This window comes from Atta colombica, unplaced genomic scaffold, assembly GCF_001594045.1.
Source record: "Atta colombica isolate Treedump-2 unplaced genomic scaffold, Acol1.0 scaffold100, whole genome shotgun sequence".
NCBI classification, from domain to species: Eukaryota; Metazoa; Arthropoda; class Insecta; order Hymenoptera; family Formicidae; genus Atta; species Atta colombica.
In genome coordinates, this window is record NW_017259185.1 from 672,766 (window position 1) to 679,373 (window position 6,608).

At 31.5% G+C, this 6,608-nt stretch overlaps 1 protein-coding gene across 1 annotated transcript in view; it reads left to right on the forward strand.

Annotated features, from left to right (window-relative positions):
* LOC108686376 overlaps positions 1-6,608 on the forward strand; it is a 117,081-nt gene that overhangs the window by 17,687 nt on the left and 92,786 nt on the right. The window lies entirely within an intron of this gene.

Below are 6,608 nucleotides of genomic sequence, written 5' to 3' on the forward strand. Positions count from 1 at the left end.
ATGACATCATTGTATTTTACAGTATCTTAGAGTAAATAGATATTATTAGATAGAAATTAATTAAGATAACATTAAGAAATAAAAGAATAGCTTTTAGAAGTCATCCGTATATTTGAATCAAATAACGTGTTGAAAAATATAATAGTATTAGATATTTGTAAAGGATTAAGTTTGAGCGATTAAATTCGGTAATATTTATTGCATTAATGTCTTTTTTAAATCGAGCAAATCAATGTTTTCTCTAATGCTATTGTTTTTTTTCCAAAATTTTTATGTTGATTCACATAATTACAATGTTACAATTAAAATTATTGCAATATAAAAAATAATAGTTAATTTATATTATAACAATATGTTGGTATGTACAATAATGTAAGTGTAAGGGATTGATGATAGAAGAAAACTCGTTCCATAATTTTTCTTAACGGTAATTATTTAGTAATCATCTTATCTTCTACAACGGATTGTGCGTTCGCAAATGCTCGTATGTCTTGTCACGTTGCTAGCTAATGATCATCTATCCCTATTCTAATGATATTTGTCACTTCGACAAAATCAAATAAGATAGTCAAATCTTGGACTTGAAAATAATTAAGTTTAACGATATTCTCGTTAACAATAAGATTTTACATTTCATATTTAATTTACATAAATAATTAATATTATTACAATTGTGTGTGTATATTGAGAGAAAAATGTACTAAATTTTAATAAGTAATTGTTTGAATGATACTAATATAACATTTATTTACAGAAAATAAATATTTGCTAAATAAAAACTAATAATAGTTAAATCAAATTAATAGCATCAAATAAGTACATTTAACGAATATTCAACTGGCATTATTTAAACAAATATTTATTAAAATTTAGTATATATTTTTCTCTCAGTGTATGAATTATTAAATTAATTAACTCGTTTTTATTACTATTATATATCTTAATTCTGCAAATTAAAATATCCATAAAGTATCTTTATATACTCTTAAAAAAACTCATGCATTAAATATTGCCATTATTATGGTCGATTTTTGCTCGTTAAAGCGAGCATCATATTATATCTTTTTGTGTCTGTACACTTTTCTATTCATTCTCTGCTTTATGAAGACGAACATGCTAATTAATTAATGCATCATCTGATTCGACATCGCGCGATTCATGCGAGAAACATGACGAGAAAGAATCGTTCAGCAACAAAAAAATTCTTCACACCGATGCTATGAGTCGCATTTGCATCTCGCATGACGCGAGACTTATGCTCGTACACCGAGCTGCATTAACAGATTAACGGTAGCCTTCACGTTGGCTACTTCTTTTTTTTCTTCCCCTCCCCTTCTACTTTTTCCTTGCGAGATTTAAGTGCGCTTGGAAATATTCGCACAGTGAATTAGGTTAATCCAAATTTAGTGGTGAATGGGAGAAAGGGGCTGCGATTCTACTATATTTTTTTCATAATGGCTCTATTGTTGATAGTAATGAAAATGGAAACTATTGTTAGGTTTCATTCGATCCATAAACAAAACTTACTTAGGATCAATTCTAAGTAAGTCACGTTCAAATGTGTTTGAATTTCGGTAAGAATATAAAATGATCACATTCAATAATGTATACAAATAGAGTATAGATTTATACTTACTCATCCTTAAATAAGATTTATCAATCGTAAAGCGATTAGCTTCTATTAAATATTTAGCGATCAAGAAATGCGAAAGTGTAATTTATGCCACAATATTATTATTATTATTATTAATAGGAGTTTTTGGATTTATTATTGAATTCTCTCTCTCTCTCTCTCTCTCTCTCTCTCTCTCTCTCTCTCTCTCTCCCTCTCTCCCCTTGTTCTTTTTGTGTATCTTATAGATATTTAATATCGTTAATATATCATGTGTATTTAATATGTTATACAAATTAATAGAAAAATTTATGCGATGCTTGTCAAAAGAGAAAAATCAAATACTTGCTTTTACAAAAGGATGAAATGCGTTACATGGAGGATCGATCTAGAACGTGACGAAATGACTTATACAAATCATCGTTCGAGTTTTCTAAAAAGATACCCAGTTTGAATCAGCACTCTGTCCCTATGACTTTGACATATGTGTTTTACAATTGCGAGCCGCTTGTTCGGTTAACGCAGCTGCCGGTTTGAGGACTGTAATTTACTAGAGTGCCTACACAGCATACATTTTATCAAAACATCAATGGCAGGATTTCGCAATAACGCTATTGACACATCAGTAATATTCAAACATTTCTTAGTTTAATACAAATTGACTTAGGTATAACAAAAATTTAAGTAAAAATTTTGAAAAACGATAACTTATTTAATGTGAAAATTAATACAAAAATTTGAACTTACAAAAATATTACAAATGACTTCATTAAAATTACATTACAAATTAATTATTTTAAAGATAAAAAGAAATTCTAAAATATTTATACAATAGTCATAAATGTAAAAAATTTAAAGATAAAGTGAATATGTGAATACTTAATAGAAGATATTCCTTCGATATAAGAAAAGAGAGCGTGCAATAGTATTCAAGGCCGCTTATTTGATCAAATAATAGCGAGTCTTGCTCAACGAACCATTTTGTTTTATGAGCAACGATATAATTGTTGCCGACGGTTAAAATATATGTAAAGTATGTAGACATTACTAATAAGCGCAATATCGTTTGTCCGGTGAATAGCTTGAGCGTAGCATTATACTCTATGCATATGCAAGAGATTTTATGAAGTAGACGTTCTGCTAACATTTCAGTCTCATAAATTTAATAATAATTTCAAAAATAAAAGTTTCAAAGACACGTAGAAAGATTAATGACGATAATTTTGTTTGCATCCAAGATATGTAAACATCTCAAGAATTTTAATCTCTAACGACCTCTATCAATGTAGATTAACTTTAATCTGGGTTCAACTTATTTATCTTCTTCTAAGAATTAGAAATCTTAAAAATTAGAAAAAAATGAAGAATAAAAGAGATGAAGAGAGATTAAAGTTAATCTACATTAGAAATGAACATAATAAGAATAAAATAAGAGAAAAAAGGTTCTACAATTCCATAATAAATTCGAATTTAATAAGGAGAGAGGATTTTTCACTTTTAGAGTTTTCTCTTTTCATATAAACTTTTCATATACTTTTTCATATAAATAAAAATGCATTGTCTGATAAAAATACTTCGCAATAATTTTCTTTATATAAAACTATTTCAAATGAGATAAAGAGCCCAAAAGTCTTTTTTCATTGTATATTTTGTTAAATAACTTCTCTATTTTCCGAGAAAATTTCAATGTTTACGAAAGATGTATCAAGATTCCCAATTGTCATATTGTATCACCGCATATATTGAGAAATTAAAATTTCTTAATTAACCAATTCTCGATTAATATATATTGTGTTTTTTCAATGAAAGACTCCAATCGCACGAAGACGCGTGCGCCGTCATAGGATTAGCAATGAAAACGAGATTAACGTACCTTCTGTGCGCAGGTCCGGATACACCGAATTCGTGCACGAATCACAGCAGCCACGTGCACCAAAACACTAAATGTATAACAATCGAAGGTACACCGAAAAACAAAGGAATCTCTTGTTCGGCGTTTCGTGTCGGACGCTGCCGGAACAGACGCGAGTCAGGGCGATGAATCCGCGCAAGCCTTCTTTATCACGTTTCCGGTCCCGTCGTCAGTTTGCCGGTTCAGAACACGCGATTCGGAGTACGCACTGGCTTAATACGAACGCCACGACGGATTGAGACCGACTAACCGGCTTTCCGCGTCAGAGCACACGCGAGCCGAGGCTCCGCTCTTTGCCACGGCCCCTTTAAAACCCATCCCTCCGTTGCCGTTGGGCCCCTGCGGCCCGCAAGAAACCGGCCGGATGGGTTCTACGGCCCTGAAAGTGGATGTCGGGGGCGTACGATTATGTGCGCGATGCCAGATACACATAGAGTGTGAGGCTCGAACACGTCGGGATATTCGATTCGATTTTGTAACCGCGAACTATACCTGTAATTATCGAATATATCTGCACTGTCGACTATCTCTAAATATATATTTGGATGTTCTAAAAATTAACTTTTTATAGAATATATTCGATTGCTCATCGCGTTCCGAGACAAGTCGATTTTTTGTTCGATTTTGCACACTTTTAGTTAAAAATTATTTAAGTGGTTAAAGTTAATGTTACGTGTATGTTTTGATGGAAGTGGACCTAAGAATTTTCTAAAAAGATGAAAACTAAGTTGAACCGAGATTCAAGTTAATCTACATTGGTAGAAACGGCCATGTAATTCTTACTATATTTAATATCTTTAGAAAGTATTTGTAATATGTAATAAAAAAAAAAGGGATAAAGATCATTATTTAATCAGGTGCTCTTAGTATTTCAAAGAAAATTAATGCGCAGGATACGAATGAAAGTAGTCGATTTTTATATCTAATCGTGCTTAGCTATTAGATACTAATCATGTACTAAGGATTAATTTGAAATTTCATACCGCTAATTTTAATATTCGGATAAACTTGAAAGATACACATATAAGCCGGCATTTATATTCTTATTATAAGACCGTCTTAAGTTAATTCAACTTTACGATTTTATGATACGTTAAGATTGTACTTAAGACACTCTTAAATATAAGAATATTTACCCGAGTATGAATACCGTCATAATCGCGGTGATTAATCATTCGTTTATAGGGAAATGTAGTCTATGTAATCTATTGTACAGATATTGTTGTATCCACAAATATCTTTAAAATATGAGTCATTTAATATATTTAGTATATTTATATTTTAGTATATTTATATTTAGTATATTTATATTTTAGTATATTTATATTTTAGTATATTTGTATACACATTTCTGAAGCAAACACATTAGTATTCATAAAAAATTGAAATCTCTATCTGACAAATCTTTTCCTGCAAATTTTCGATATAACATATGTTGCATTTTATCTTTAAAAAGAACCTTATAAATTGAGAATTTTATAAATTAACAATTAAAATCTCAGAAGTTTTGTAACGATCGGAATGTGTTGAATTCAAGAAGTGGCATTCTGCAAAGAGAGTGCCGTACAGGAATGTACATTTTCTTATCTTCATTTACTCCGCTTGCGAACCGTGCCGAAAGGCAGTACACGAGTGTCGGGATATAAACACAAATTAGTTCTATTTTTATGGATTTTGATAGCGGCTGACCAGTCATCGTCTTTCGCACTTTTGCGAAAACCTGTTTCTGCGTCGAAAGGAAACGGCACATAATCGCTTGGGGATCCGAGACTTGTCGGTTTCGACGAAAATCTTTTGACGATGCAAAATACGAAATGAGAGATACAGAGAGTGCGTATTTAGAAATGATTTCAACTGAATGAGTACGTGACTTAATAGCATTATTAAAATAAGCTCAACGACGGCGACGACGGCGATGCTATTACTCCTTAGAAACCAGTCGCTTTAATAGACTCGTAAAACGACTTGATATGAGGATAGTGACACTAATCACCGTAATATGCAAGCGTCCTTATTGTACGATCACGCCTTTCAAGTTGTCGTCTTTATGCGCATGAGCATGAAGAACTAGGGATTTTACTCTTGGAAGAGATTATTAAAGAAGAAAGAAGTTAATATTATAAATCTATTTAGTCATACATATATCGAAAGAATAGTTTCGCTAAAAAAGTATCTTAAAGTTTAATTAGGTACAGATTTGAAGGTTTCGATAGACCTTGATTCAAAATATGTGTTGTATGTGTGTAGAACTCTAAACGTCGAACTGTGACAATGCAAAAAAAAAGAATAAATAAAGTATAATGTAACATGATAAAGATGTTTATATGTATATTGCAAGAATATATATAATTATATATATTCCTCACATTGAAATTTCTATTATACATATGATTTTTTTATGTATGTCCTTTGCGACTGCCGGTTAAAATGTTAAATATGACTAAAGTGAGTCGTTATACTGGTCATTTGAGGCATGATTAAGGTATGGACGATACGTAAATGCCCTCGAGGGGGATCATTTACGCTCTCCTCTCATTCTGCGCGAGAGAGCAAGAAATAGAAGAAGTGGGAGAGAAAAACGAGGAAGTGCGATGGGAATAAACCGGACGATGACGATGAGAAATATCTAAATTAACGTGAAGGAGGAGCGTGGCACATGTAAGATTAAGGCTCGTCCGACATGACCGTCCTGCCCCGACATGATACATTGCTGCCTTATACGAAATAAACGATCCTACGAGGATACGTAGAAGTGCTTGCGTATTTTCGCAAATTTCGATGCGGCAAAGCATAGGGATGATTTATAAAAGTACACTGAGAGAAATTATTTTGTTCAAGAGTACACTGAGAGAAATTATTTTGTTCAACAAATCAAGGGAAAGCAAATGTGATATTTGTTAAATAAATGATCGATTTATTACGATTGCAAATTAATTCGTCAATGTAACAAATAATCAATTGTATCACAAATAAGAGACTCATATATATTAGGTGTAGTAAAAAGAAATTCATTATTTTTGCATGAAAGTGAATGGAAAAATAATGGATTTATTTTTATTACACTTAATATATATATATATATAT